Source organism: Chelonoidis abingdonii, chromosome 17 (genome assembly GCF_003597395.2).
Source record: "Chelonoidis abingdonii isolate Lonesome George chromosome 17, CheloAbing_2.0, whole genome shotgun sequence".
Classification (NCBI taxonomy): domain Eukaryota; kingdom Metazoa; phylum Chordata; order Testudines; family Testudinidae; genus Chelonoidis; species Chelonoidis abingdonii.
Window position 1 is genome coordinate 15,248,914 of NC_133785.1, and position 11,738 is coordinate 15,260,651.

General features: G+C 41.2%; 1 protein-coding gene across 5 annotated transcripts in view; it reads right to left on the reverse strand.

The window, feature by feature from the left end:
- The window catches only part of ERC2 (ELKS/RAB6-interacting/CAST family member 2), a 903,595-nt gene extending 892,592 nt beyond the window's left edge, over nt 1–11,003 (reverse strand). For all 5 annotated transcript variants that reach the window (XM_075073080.1, XM_075073079.1, XM_075073078.1 and 2 more), the window contains exon 1: nt 10,810–11,003. The gene's annotated coding sequence lies outside the window, so the exon portion shown is untranslated. The remainder of the gene's footprint in view (nt 1–10,809) is intronic.
- Between the last annotated feature and the right edge of the window lie 735 nt (nt 11,004–11,738).

Genomic DNA, 11,738 nt, shown 5'->3' on the forward strand with positions numbered 1-11,738 from the left:
AGCCTAAGCATATCTCACCAGCAACGACAGTAACTCTATCAGGAACCAATATTCAACAAACTTCAATGCCACTCTGCCCACATATCTACACAGCGACACCATCACAGGACTATACCAGATCAGCCACAACATCACGGTTCATTCACCTGCACGTCCCAACGTATATGCCATCATGGCCAGCAATGCCCCTCTGCTGCGTACATCGGCCAGACTGGACAGTCCCCACGTAAAAGGATAAATGGACACAAGTCAGATATTAGGAATGGCAATATACAAAAACCTGTAGGAGAACACTTCAGTCTCCCTGGACACACAATAGCAGATTTAAATGTAGCCATCCTGCAGCAAAAAAACTTCAGGACCAGACTTCAAACAGAAACTGCTGAGCTTCAGTTCATTTGCAAATTTGACACCATCAGTTGAGGATTAAACAAAGACCGTAAATGACTAGCCAACTACAAAAGCAGTTTCTCCTCCCCTGGTGTTCACACCTCAACGGCTAGAAAAGGCCTCATCCTCCCTGACTGAAATAACCTCGTTATCTCTAGACTGATTCTTGCCTGCATATTTATACCTGCCTCTGGAAACTTCCACTACATGCATCTGATGAAGTGGCTATTCACCCACGAAAGCTTATGCTCCAATACGTCTGTTAGTCTATAAGGTGCCACAGTACTCTTCGTTGCTTTTTATAGATCCAGACTAACACGGCTACCCCTCTGATACTTGACATCTTGTTTTAGCATCAGATGTTCACACTGTGTTTATAATAATGTTTCACTTTCCCTTTTAAACTGGAGAAAATCTATGCAAAAAAGCTTGTTTTAACATTTACATTCTGGATTATTTAAAAATCTATCAACCACAAAGAAATCCATACTGTAATCTACATTTTTTTTTTAATTCCGCAGCTGTACTTATTTTTACAGTCGTAAAATATAAAGCAAAATTATGTGGATGAGCCATTTGAGCCAGTAAGGATATGTATGCCTGAGCCATAACATTTTAGGCTGCGTTCTCATCAAAATTCATAAGGAACCCAATTCTGTGAGATGTGAAGCATCCTTCAGTTCCATTGTCTTCAGCATGAGATGAGAGTGCATATCACTTCTCAGGACTGTGCCCAAAATGAACTGGGCTGGACCTCATCTAGCCTTATATTGTAGCCCTCCAAGGAACATGCAGGTGCTGTAGAAAATGGTTTTGGTGATTCCCTCTGAGTGAGTACAGAACCAGTTCCCTACAATACTGCTAGAAAGCACTCTGCTACTGGAGTTGCCATTTTTCTGAGGAGACAGAACTGAATTCCCAACAACTGGGGTTATTAAATATTTGATAGTACTTTTCTGCTGTGCTACACCCTCTTCTCCTGCTTTAGTACAAAAGTTGAGCCTAACATGTTCAAGCATTATCCATGCCAATTCATATGACATTGTGAGCCATCACTGTAGACATCAAATATGAACATCTAACATCTGTTTTCAGTGTTATCTACTTAGCAAAGAGTTGTCTGAGCAGATTTACCATTTCAAAAAATATATATGTATGTATGTATAAAAGCCACAGTACAGCCTACCTGCCAATATGTGGCAATCAAAAGTAAATATGCCTTTCACAGCAAACTGTTTCTTCCGGAGAAGGAGGCCAAAAGAAGCATTTAAGAGCACCTGTATCTTCCTCTAGTAGCAGCAGAAAAAGAACCAAGACTGAATTCAGCTATGCTTCACCATGTTCTACTATTTTGATAATCTTGTCTCAGTATTCAAAGAATGATGTGACAAGGAAGCTGTATTTCAAAAAAATTATGTTTCTTTTTGGAAGAGGGGAGATGGGAGAAAATTGTAAAGACATAGTTCATGAGGTCACAGAAAAATTTAGACCCTAGGTCATCTTTTTTTAGAAAAACAAAAGATTCATACAATGTATAACGTACACACAATGAAATACTACGTTGGTCATGTATCTCTTGGCAAATTAATTTTTAAATTAATTTTATTGCCTGTGAAAGGTGCTGGGTTAACAGCATTGAAGACTAAAGGAGCAGCAGCAATGCAATCTCCCTCAAAATTTGACATGAAAGGACCATTTCCAGGAATGAGATAGTACAATCTGTAGGTCAATTCAGTTAATGGCCTCTGGGAATCAAAAGGATCTTATTGGTTCCATTTGTGAGGCTGGACTTCATTTGCAAACTTCATTTGCTACTAGACCGAGACCATCAATGTATCACTGAGCAGTCATCCTATTTTACTAATCTTACATCAGCTGCACTGGATCTGAACTAGTTACCTGGAGGTAAAATGCTCTGTATTCTACTAACAATACCCTTATTGCATGAATGGCAGCACTGTATTTCTACTTCTCTCACTTCCTCTGAAACAAGTCTGTTTCCCTTGCATTCACACTGATAACAAGACTGGCAGATGACAACCTGTCCTACCAGTTCCCCTTTTCCAGCAACACCTATCCCAACTGCACACAGTTATCTGAATGACACCACCACTAGAAGTTTTCACAGGTAAAGCTACCATTTATCTTACTCTCTTCTCAGATCTTTTGCCTTCCTTTATCTTTTCATGCCTATATCCTAAATTTTCAGATATTTTTAATTTAATTATTTTAACTCTAAAGCACAATCTTTCCAGTCATTTTACTTAATGAAATATTTATTCTCCATTTCTCCAAACACCAGCCACTAGGTTCTATTGCAGCACTGGGCCAGGAGTAGTCAGAGCAGTACCATAAAATGTGTTAGCATGGCATGCAAACAGCTTAGAATTGTTAAATATGCAAATAGACATATTAGAAATGGAACGGTACTTGGAAAAAAATGGTAATTTGGTTATTAAAGAAAGAAGGCAGGCTGGCCAGAGAGTAGTTGTTCCAAATTCTCACTCAAAATAAGTGCTATACTGTAAAAGCAGGTTTCTTGGAGAATGGTTTGTGTTAGCCCAGAAAATTCATCTGCTCCTTATTTCCAGAACAAGACTTCAGAAGTGAGGAATTTCTCTAGGCAACTGAAGGGCAAATCCACCTAGGCATTCAAGGATAGCTTGCAACCCTATGGTGGAACCAAGCTCTTATCCTCAGATGTACCCTATCCACTGCTATAAAAAAAGGAGGGAGGAAGGGAGAGGCGGAATATGTTCCTACTGGAACCAAAGGCAGGTTATATGCTACTAAAGACTGCTGCCTGGACCCTAAGACAATCAATATTTCACCACCATCCAGACTCCCCTGGAAAGAGACTGGATATTTTTAGACTAAAAATGACAGGAAACTAAAGCCATTTTCACCAGCACCAACTCCAAAAGATCTCTCATGTGTGGTAGTATGCTACCATGCAAGTGTATTAACATAGGGATTCTCTGCTACAAAAAACACTATCACTGCAGGAAAACCTTTTCAAGAGCAACATCAGCAGACATAGATGAATGAAGTTCTATAGACATATTGAACGCATGATAGGAGATGGTTCCAGAGAGGAAGACAGCAACCTCTCTCCAAATTCTGGACACCATGGCTGACAAGGCCTAACCTGCACTATCAGAAGCACCATGATCCTTGCTGGACCAGTTTCTCCATGGAAAAGGAAAAGAACCAATTAACACTTTAAGAAGTGGGGATTAGAAATCACAGGCAAATAAACCAAGTAAATTGCTAGACTTCCCTGAAAAGAGCCAAAACTGTTACATTAATTTGAAATATCTTCTGAAGCTCTTACCTCTGCCCTTAACACCGGAATTTATCCAAAAGATAAAAAGCACAAGTTGTCTGGTATCAAAAATAACACAGTATGAAAGTTGAAGCTCAGGAACCAATAGTTAGTAGAATGAAGATGCATGCCCAAATTTTTTCTGTACAAAGGCACATTTTATATCTAAGTTTATAGCCTTGCCTTGACCCCAAATATAGCCTATAACCATTCTGAGGCAGAACAGAAAAAAAAACCAACCAGTTTACTTCACACCTTAGATATTGACAGCCATAGCCTACCATAAATCCAATCCACTTGACTTCAAAAGGATCATTTTTTAAAGAGTCATTATTAACACACACACAAACAAAAAGGGAACCCAATTAAAGGCAAAAATGCTCTGGAACAATTTTAATTGATTTTTCTGCTGATCTATATTTTCTATTTCTTATTTTTAGTATTGCCCAGAAGAATCACCATTGCTGGTACAAACTAGAGAGGGACAAAAAGGGGGTGATGGTTTTGCTTGCAATTTTGTAAAGTCTCAGTCACTGGGTTCTAATTTTGCAAGCCTGAAGCCAAAGCTACTCTGTACCCATGGTCTTTGGTGCAGTTTCTAAGAATGTGATGTATTTTACATTTCCCAACTTTTCGCTGCTGACCTGTGATTCTCAAAATGAAGCTACCTATTTTTCCATTTAAATAACACTTGTCTTGCTTCAAGGACTATGAAGAAAATAAAAGTAAAAAAGTTATGAAAATACAGCATTAACATTGCCAACTAAAAATCAAAGCATCTGGTAAGCCACCCTCAACATTGCCAAATACACATAAAAGCATCCAAAAGACTATCATCTATATTGAAAAAATACATTGAGGATACACACTAAAGAACTTGAAGACTGGAAAAGATATACATAACAGCACACAGTACATCAGCCTCAACACTGCAAAAATCATGCAAGAATATTACAAACTTGCACTTGGTATTTTTAAAGTGAATAAAAAATTAGTGACTCGGCCCCTCACAGTCTATTTTAGATCAAAAACACAACATGTTAGGATCGATAGAAGTACTATAAATACTGGGAGAGAAGTTGTATCTGAAGAAGACACACACAGGCCTTAGTGGACTTAGATCTGTTTCCTTTTCACCTTGGGGGAATGCTCCTCTGAAATGCTTCCAGCTCCACACATTGGGTCATTTAGACAGGCAGAATTGTAGGATTTAAATAAGTGGATAAGATGGTGGAGTTGGGAGGAAGGATTTAGGTTTATTAGGAACTGAGGAACCTTATGGAAAAGAAAGAACCTATACAGGAAAGATGGGCTCCACCTAAACCAAAACAGAACCAGAATGATGGCATGTAAAATAAAAAAGGTTCTAGAGGAGTTTTTAAATTAAGGACTGAGGGAAAGCCAACAAGTGTACAGAAGCAAACAGTTCAGACAGAAACATCTCTTAGGGAAGAATTTATTAAAGGAGATACTCTATATCCTAATAAAGAAGAATAGAAGCTGAAGTAGTATAGGTGGGAACAGAAGATAAACAATCAAACAAAAACCAATCCCTTCCAAATACATCACATGAAAGCAGACAACTAAATATAGACAGATTTGATAAGTGTTGTCTTCAAATGCTAGAAGTCTAAATCTAAGATGGGTAAATTTGAGTGCCTGGTATTAAATGAAGATAGTGATATAACAGGCATCACAGAAACTTGATGGAACGATAGTAATCAATGGTGGTATATCCGGGTACAAAATATATAGGAATAACAGAGCAGGTTGTACATGTGTGGGAGTAGCACTATCTGTGAAAAAGCATATAGAATCAAATATAGTAAAAATCTTAAATGAAAAATCAAACACTACAATAGAATCTCTATGGACAGAAATTCCATGCTTGAAAAATAAGAGTATAGCAGAAGGAACATACTACCAATCATCTGATTGGGATGGTGACAGTGATTGTGAAATGCTCAGGGAGATTAGAGAGGTTACAAAAACAGAAAACCCAATAATAAAGAGGGATTTCAACTATTCCCATATTGACTGGGTAAACGTTACCTCAGGGTGGGATTCAGAGATAAAATTTCTAGACACCACTGCTTCTTGGAGTAGCTAGTCCTAGAACCCACAAGGGGAGAGGCAATTCTTGATTTAGTCCTACGTGCAGAACAGTATTTGGCCCAAGAGCAGAACTGCTCAGTAACAGCAATCATAATGTAATTAAATTTTATATTCTTTAAGGAGGAGGGGAAATACCAAAGAAATCCACCACAGAAGCATTTAACTTCAAAAAGGGGAATTACACAAAAATGAGGAAGCTATTTAAACAGAAATTAAAAGAACAGTCACAACAGTGAAATGCCTGCAAGCTGCATGGTAACTACAGTAAAACCTGCCTTAGGGACCACCTCTGAAGAGAGACCACCTGACATGAGTGACTCCTTGCAGAGGCCTTGAAACATCACTGCTCTCTGGTGTTCAAACCTTTGAAGAGAGACCACCTCTTACAAGCCACCACTTTTGCTAACTCCCATGGGCGGTCACTCTTGGCAGCTTTTACTGCATTTGAAAACAAATAGAGGTTCAAACTAAATATATACTCCCCACTCAAAAAAGAAAAAAGAAAACAGTAAGGAGACTAAAAAATGTCACCATGACTAAACCACAGAGTGGTCAGAAGCAAAAAAGCATCCTTTAAAAATTGGAAATCCATCCTACTGAGGAAGTCTGACGGAGTATAAGCTCTGGCAAGCCAAATGTAAAAATATAATTAGGCAGGCCAAACAATAATTTGAAGAACAACTAGTAAAAGACACAAAGATCAACAGCAAAAAAAAATGTTAAAGTACATCAAAAGCAGAAAGCCTCCCAAACAAACAATCAGTGGGGCAACTGGATGATCAAGGGGCTAAAGAAGCACTCAAAAAAGACAGAGCTGTTGCAGAGAAGTTTAATGAATTACTTGCATTGCTCTTCACTGCAGAGGATGTGAGAGAACTTTTCACATCTAAGCCATTCTTTTTAGGTGACAAATCTGAGGAACTGTCCCAGATTGAAGTGTCTATAGACGAGGTTGTGGAACAAATTGATAAATTCAACAATAATAAGTCGCTGGACCAGATGGATTTCACCCAAGAATTCTATAGGAACTCAAATATGAAATTGCAGAACTACTAGTTGTGGTATGTAACCTATCAGTTAAATCAACCTCTGTACCAGATGACTGGAAGATAGCTAAAGCAATGCCAATTTTTTTAAAAGGCTCCAGAGGTGATCCTGGCAATTACAGCCTAACATCAGTATCAGGCAAGTTGGTTACACCTGTAGTAATGAACAGAATTATCAGACATAGATAAACTCAGTATGTTGGGGGAAGAGTCAACTTTGCTTTTGGTGAGGCATGATTTCCCTTTTAAATCTATTAGAATTCTTTGAGGGAGTCAACAAGTATGCGGACAAGGGTAATCCAGTCAATATAGTTTACTTAGTCTTTCAGAAAGCCTTTGACAAGGTCCCTCACTAAAGGCTTTTAAGCAAACCAGGCAGTCATGGAATAAGAGGAAAGGTCCTCTCGTGGGTTAGTAACAGGTTAAAAGACAGGAAGCGAAGGGTAGGAACAAATGATCATTTTTCAGAATGGAGACAGGTAAATACCACGGTTCCCCAAAGATCTGTACTGGGACCCGTGCTGTTCAACATATTCATAAATGATCAAGAAAAGGATCAATTATACAAAATAATTCAAGATAGTTAAGTCCAAAGCTGGCTGTGAAGAGTTACAAGAGGATCTCACTAAACTGGGTGATTAGGTAACAAAACAGCAACATTGAATTTCATCTACTAAGTGCAAAGTAATACACACTGGAAAACATAATCCCAACTATATAGACAAAATGATGGGGTCTAAATTTGCTCAAGAAAGAGATGTTGGAGTCATTGTGGATAGTTCTCTGAACTTGTCTGCTCAACGTGCAGCAGCAGTCAAAAATTCCAACCATTAGAAAAAGAGACAGATGATAAGCCAGTAAATATCACAATGCCACCATATAAATCCATGGTACACTCACACCTTGCATACTGCATGCAGTTCTGGTCATCCCATCTCAAAAAAGGTATTAGAAAAGGTACAGAAAGGGGCAAAAAGTTAACAGTGGCATGGAACAGTTTCCATATGAGGAGAGATTAAAAAGACCGAAACTGCTCATCTCAGAAAAGAGATGAATAAGGGGGAATAGGATAGATGTCTATAAAATCATGAACAGTCTGGAGAAAGTGAATAAGGAATTATTATTTACCTCTTCATATACCACAAGAACCAGAGGGTCATTGCCACCCAACAAAATGAATAGGCAGCAGGTTTAAAACAAACAAAGTATTTCACACAACTTCTGGAACTCATTGCCAAGGGATGTTGTGAAGGCCAAAAGTATAACTGGGTTCAAAACAGAATTAGATAAGTTCATAGACAACAAGTCCATCAATGGCTATTAGCCAAGATGGTCAGGGCAACCTGGTGCCCTGGGTATCAACAAGCCTCTGATTGCCAGAAACTGGGACTGGACAATGAGGCTCAATAATTGTCCTGTTCTGTTAATTCCCTCTGAAGCATCTGGCACTAGCCACTATCAGAAGACAAGATACTGGACTAGATGGACCATTGATCTTACCCCATGTAGCCATTCTTATGTTATGGGGGCAGTAGAATAGTTTAGGTGGGCAGAATCTTTTCTCCCACATAGGGCAGTTAGAACTACTAAGGGAGGGTCTCCAAACACACAAATATTGGGGGTGTCCCTCTAAACCCTTCTACTTCCATGGGGCAGTGAGAAGACCTGGAGAGAGTCAATTTCCTATACTAGCACAGGGGAGTCAGGGAATTGGGTCTCCATATCAATATCCTAGCAGCAAGGACTTGGTTCCAGCACCAACTGGGCAGCCTCTGGAGCTCAAATGAGTCTCTTCCCACCTCCAGACCATAAAATAGTGAAAGGATCTGGGGAGACTGTCTGTCTCACTGCTACCACCTAAGGCAATAATAGGGCCTGGAGAGACTATTTCTCCCCTCCATGTATAGGGAAGTAAGGGAACCGGGAAAGTCTCTCCTCTCCCCCAGGAGGCACTTCAGGGGACCCAGAACATATGTTTTTCCTCACCCATCCACGGGCAGTGAGGAGAGGTGGGGCATGTCCTTCCCTTGCTACCATAGCAGCGAGAGGAGCCTGGGAAGGAGTTTTACCCCTCTGTCACAGAGCAGGGAGAAGTGTCTCACTAACATACCCCATTGAAGAGCGGAGTCTCTTTTCCTCTTCCCAGGGAGACGACAGTGAGGAAGAGAAGGGGTGCACTCACTCTCTCCTCTCCTTCTCGGGGGCAGCTAAAGGAGATTGCAAACCACCTCTTCCGTTCATGGGGAGATGTCTCTCCTCCTTCCCCCAGCGGGCAGAGAAGGGAACCGAACTGAGCCCATCTCCTCCCTAGCTGTCCGGGAACCTGGGTGAGAGTCTCACCCCCATGAGCTAGCGGGCGGTGCTGTGGGGCGGAGGGACACTCTCCCCTGGAGCGGTGAAAGGCAAGTGGGAGCTTCTTGCCCACACAGAAGCAGGAGGAAATTTCCCGCTCCACCTGTGCAGCGTGATGAGCTGCAGCCTTCTCACTCCTGGAGCAGGCACCTCCGCGGCCTCTGGGGGTGCGGGTCCGTTCACACACGTCCCATGCAAGCGGGGTGGAAGCTGCAAGAGTCTTGGGGGCTGGTGGTCTTCACACCCCAGCATACGAGGGGAGCCTGGGGGCGCAGACACAAGCCTCACGGTGCACTGAGTGTGGGGAGGGAGCCTAGGGTTACGGGAGGTGTCTCTCCCTGAGCGCGGGGGGAGCGGCTGGGGAAGGCACTAGAGGAGTTGTCTGTGTCCCTGTGATGGCAGGGCGGGGGAGTTGGCGCGTAGCACGTCCTCCCCTCCCGCGGGGCGGCGCGGAAAGGGGGCCGAGCCAGGTGCTGAGTCTCTCTTTCTACCCCCCAGCGCCCTAGGGAAAGGAAGGAGCAGCGCAGAAGCCACTTAGGGGGAGAAAGCTGCCAGCCCATGAGGGGAAAGGGGGCTACAGAAGGCTTCCTCCCCACTTCGGCGGAGCTGTGGGGAAGGGGCACTGAAGGCGGGGGGGAACCAGGCCCGCAGCTGACTGGGAAAACAACAAATGGTTAAGTGAAGCCCTTGATTTAAAAAGCCAGAGCAGGAAACTATCCCTCACAAGTGGGATTTGCCCTCCTCTTGGTTGCACGCATTGGCCGTGCTCATTGCAACGAGCCAGTTTCTGCCAGTGCAAGTGGCCTGTTGGATTGTCGATCAAAAGGGAAATATCAATTCGCCGCTAAGGGAGTAGATTCCCTTCCATCCATCACAAGGATTAGCATGTAGCCGCCTAGAAATCAATCACATACTAATACAAGAGACACCACCCTTCTCCCCATCACATTATTACTCCAGCTCTTTAAGAAAAAAATTGTTTGTTTGTATGATAAATATATTCCTGGGTTTATCATCTGCATCATAATCTTGGGCCACCTAACATGATCCTTAAACTCACACAGCATTGTAAATGTGCAACCCAACTAAGTATTCATTCATTCGTTATATAACTGCAAAATAATATCATGTTAGTCTTACTCTTGATTTCCTTTTCCCAGCCACAAAAATAAAAAATAAATCAGGATTTTTTCTGACACCGTTTGTCTTCAAAAAAACCCCACAAAGCTAGGAATTTTAAATTCTCATCAATTTCATGCTAGACTTTAATACAGTAATAATGATAATATTTGTATATTGTTCACAAACATGGCAATTATATGGCTGATTTTAGGAGAAATTGCAAGAAAGGTATGTAGACGATTCTGTAGGGAGAGGCACTCATTGCTACTAGAATAAGATGTGCACTTGGTCACATTTATTGCAATGTATTAAAGGGCTGGGGGGAAAAACCCTTTTTTGCCATTTCTTTCTTCATTTTCAGCCACTAAATAATTTTAGACAGCAATATATAACAATTTTGTTAATCAAAATTAATACACAAAAATCTGTTATGGCCATATTCTTGCTTAAGCTTCTCACCTTTCAAATCATTGCATCTGTCTTTCCTCCTCACGTGGATTTTACAACATCAAGTCTAGCTGACAGCTGATTACACTGAGGAAAGAGGCAGCGTGGAGAGCTGGAACAGATGAACATTTAAGAGGCAAGGGAGAGAGGGAGTCTGCTGCAGTCAGGAGAGGTTTGTGTATTTCTGTCCCTCGTCTTTCTGTCCCTCAGCGAGTCTCCCTCAGCAAACTGCGAGCCTGGCTCTCTGGCTTGCTAGTCCCTGACTCAACATTCCCAGCATTCCCGAGGAGCTGAGTTTTCATTAGGGCTGAGCAACCTGCCACAAGGGGCAGCAGCAAACTCCCTAATAACAGAGCAAAAAGAGCTCTAGCAGCACAACCACAGGCACTGCAAGCCCACCCAAGTATTTGTCTCTGTCCACTCATTGCAAACCCACTATCCCTATCTAATATGTGTGGGTCTGAAAGCAAGAAGGGCTGATGGTTTTAAAACAGCCCAAAATTAAATAGTCTGCATGCAGAGCCGGTTGTGATTAAACTATTCTCTTGCCTCTAATCAAAAGGCCAACATTTTCAAAGCCACATGCCTACATTACTTAGATATATATATATATACACACACACACACACACACACATATAGGCCGAATTAAGGCTATGGGGGGAGAACAAATAGGAAATTAGTTATTGCAACTCCCAAATTAAAAGTTCAAATATACAGAGTCTAATTTATTTCACAAGAAATGTATTATGTTGCAAAATGCATTAAGAAACTGACTACTTTTATTTATTAATTTATTTTGTACAGAGGTGAATCAGGAAAATCTCCCTTAAAAAAACAAAACAAACAAACAAACATTCTGTTTCCTAGCTCTAATCACTGACTTTTCATGTTGGGGAATGTACTCTCTCCTTTCTGCTTTTTCCCCCCTTTCATCACTAT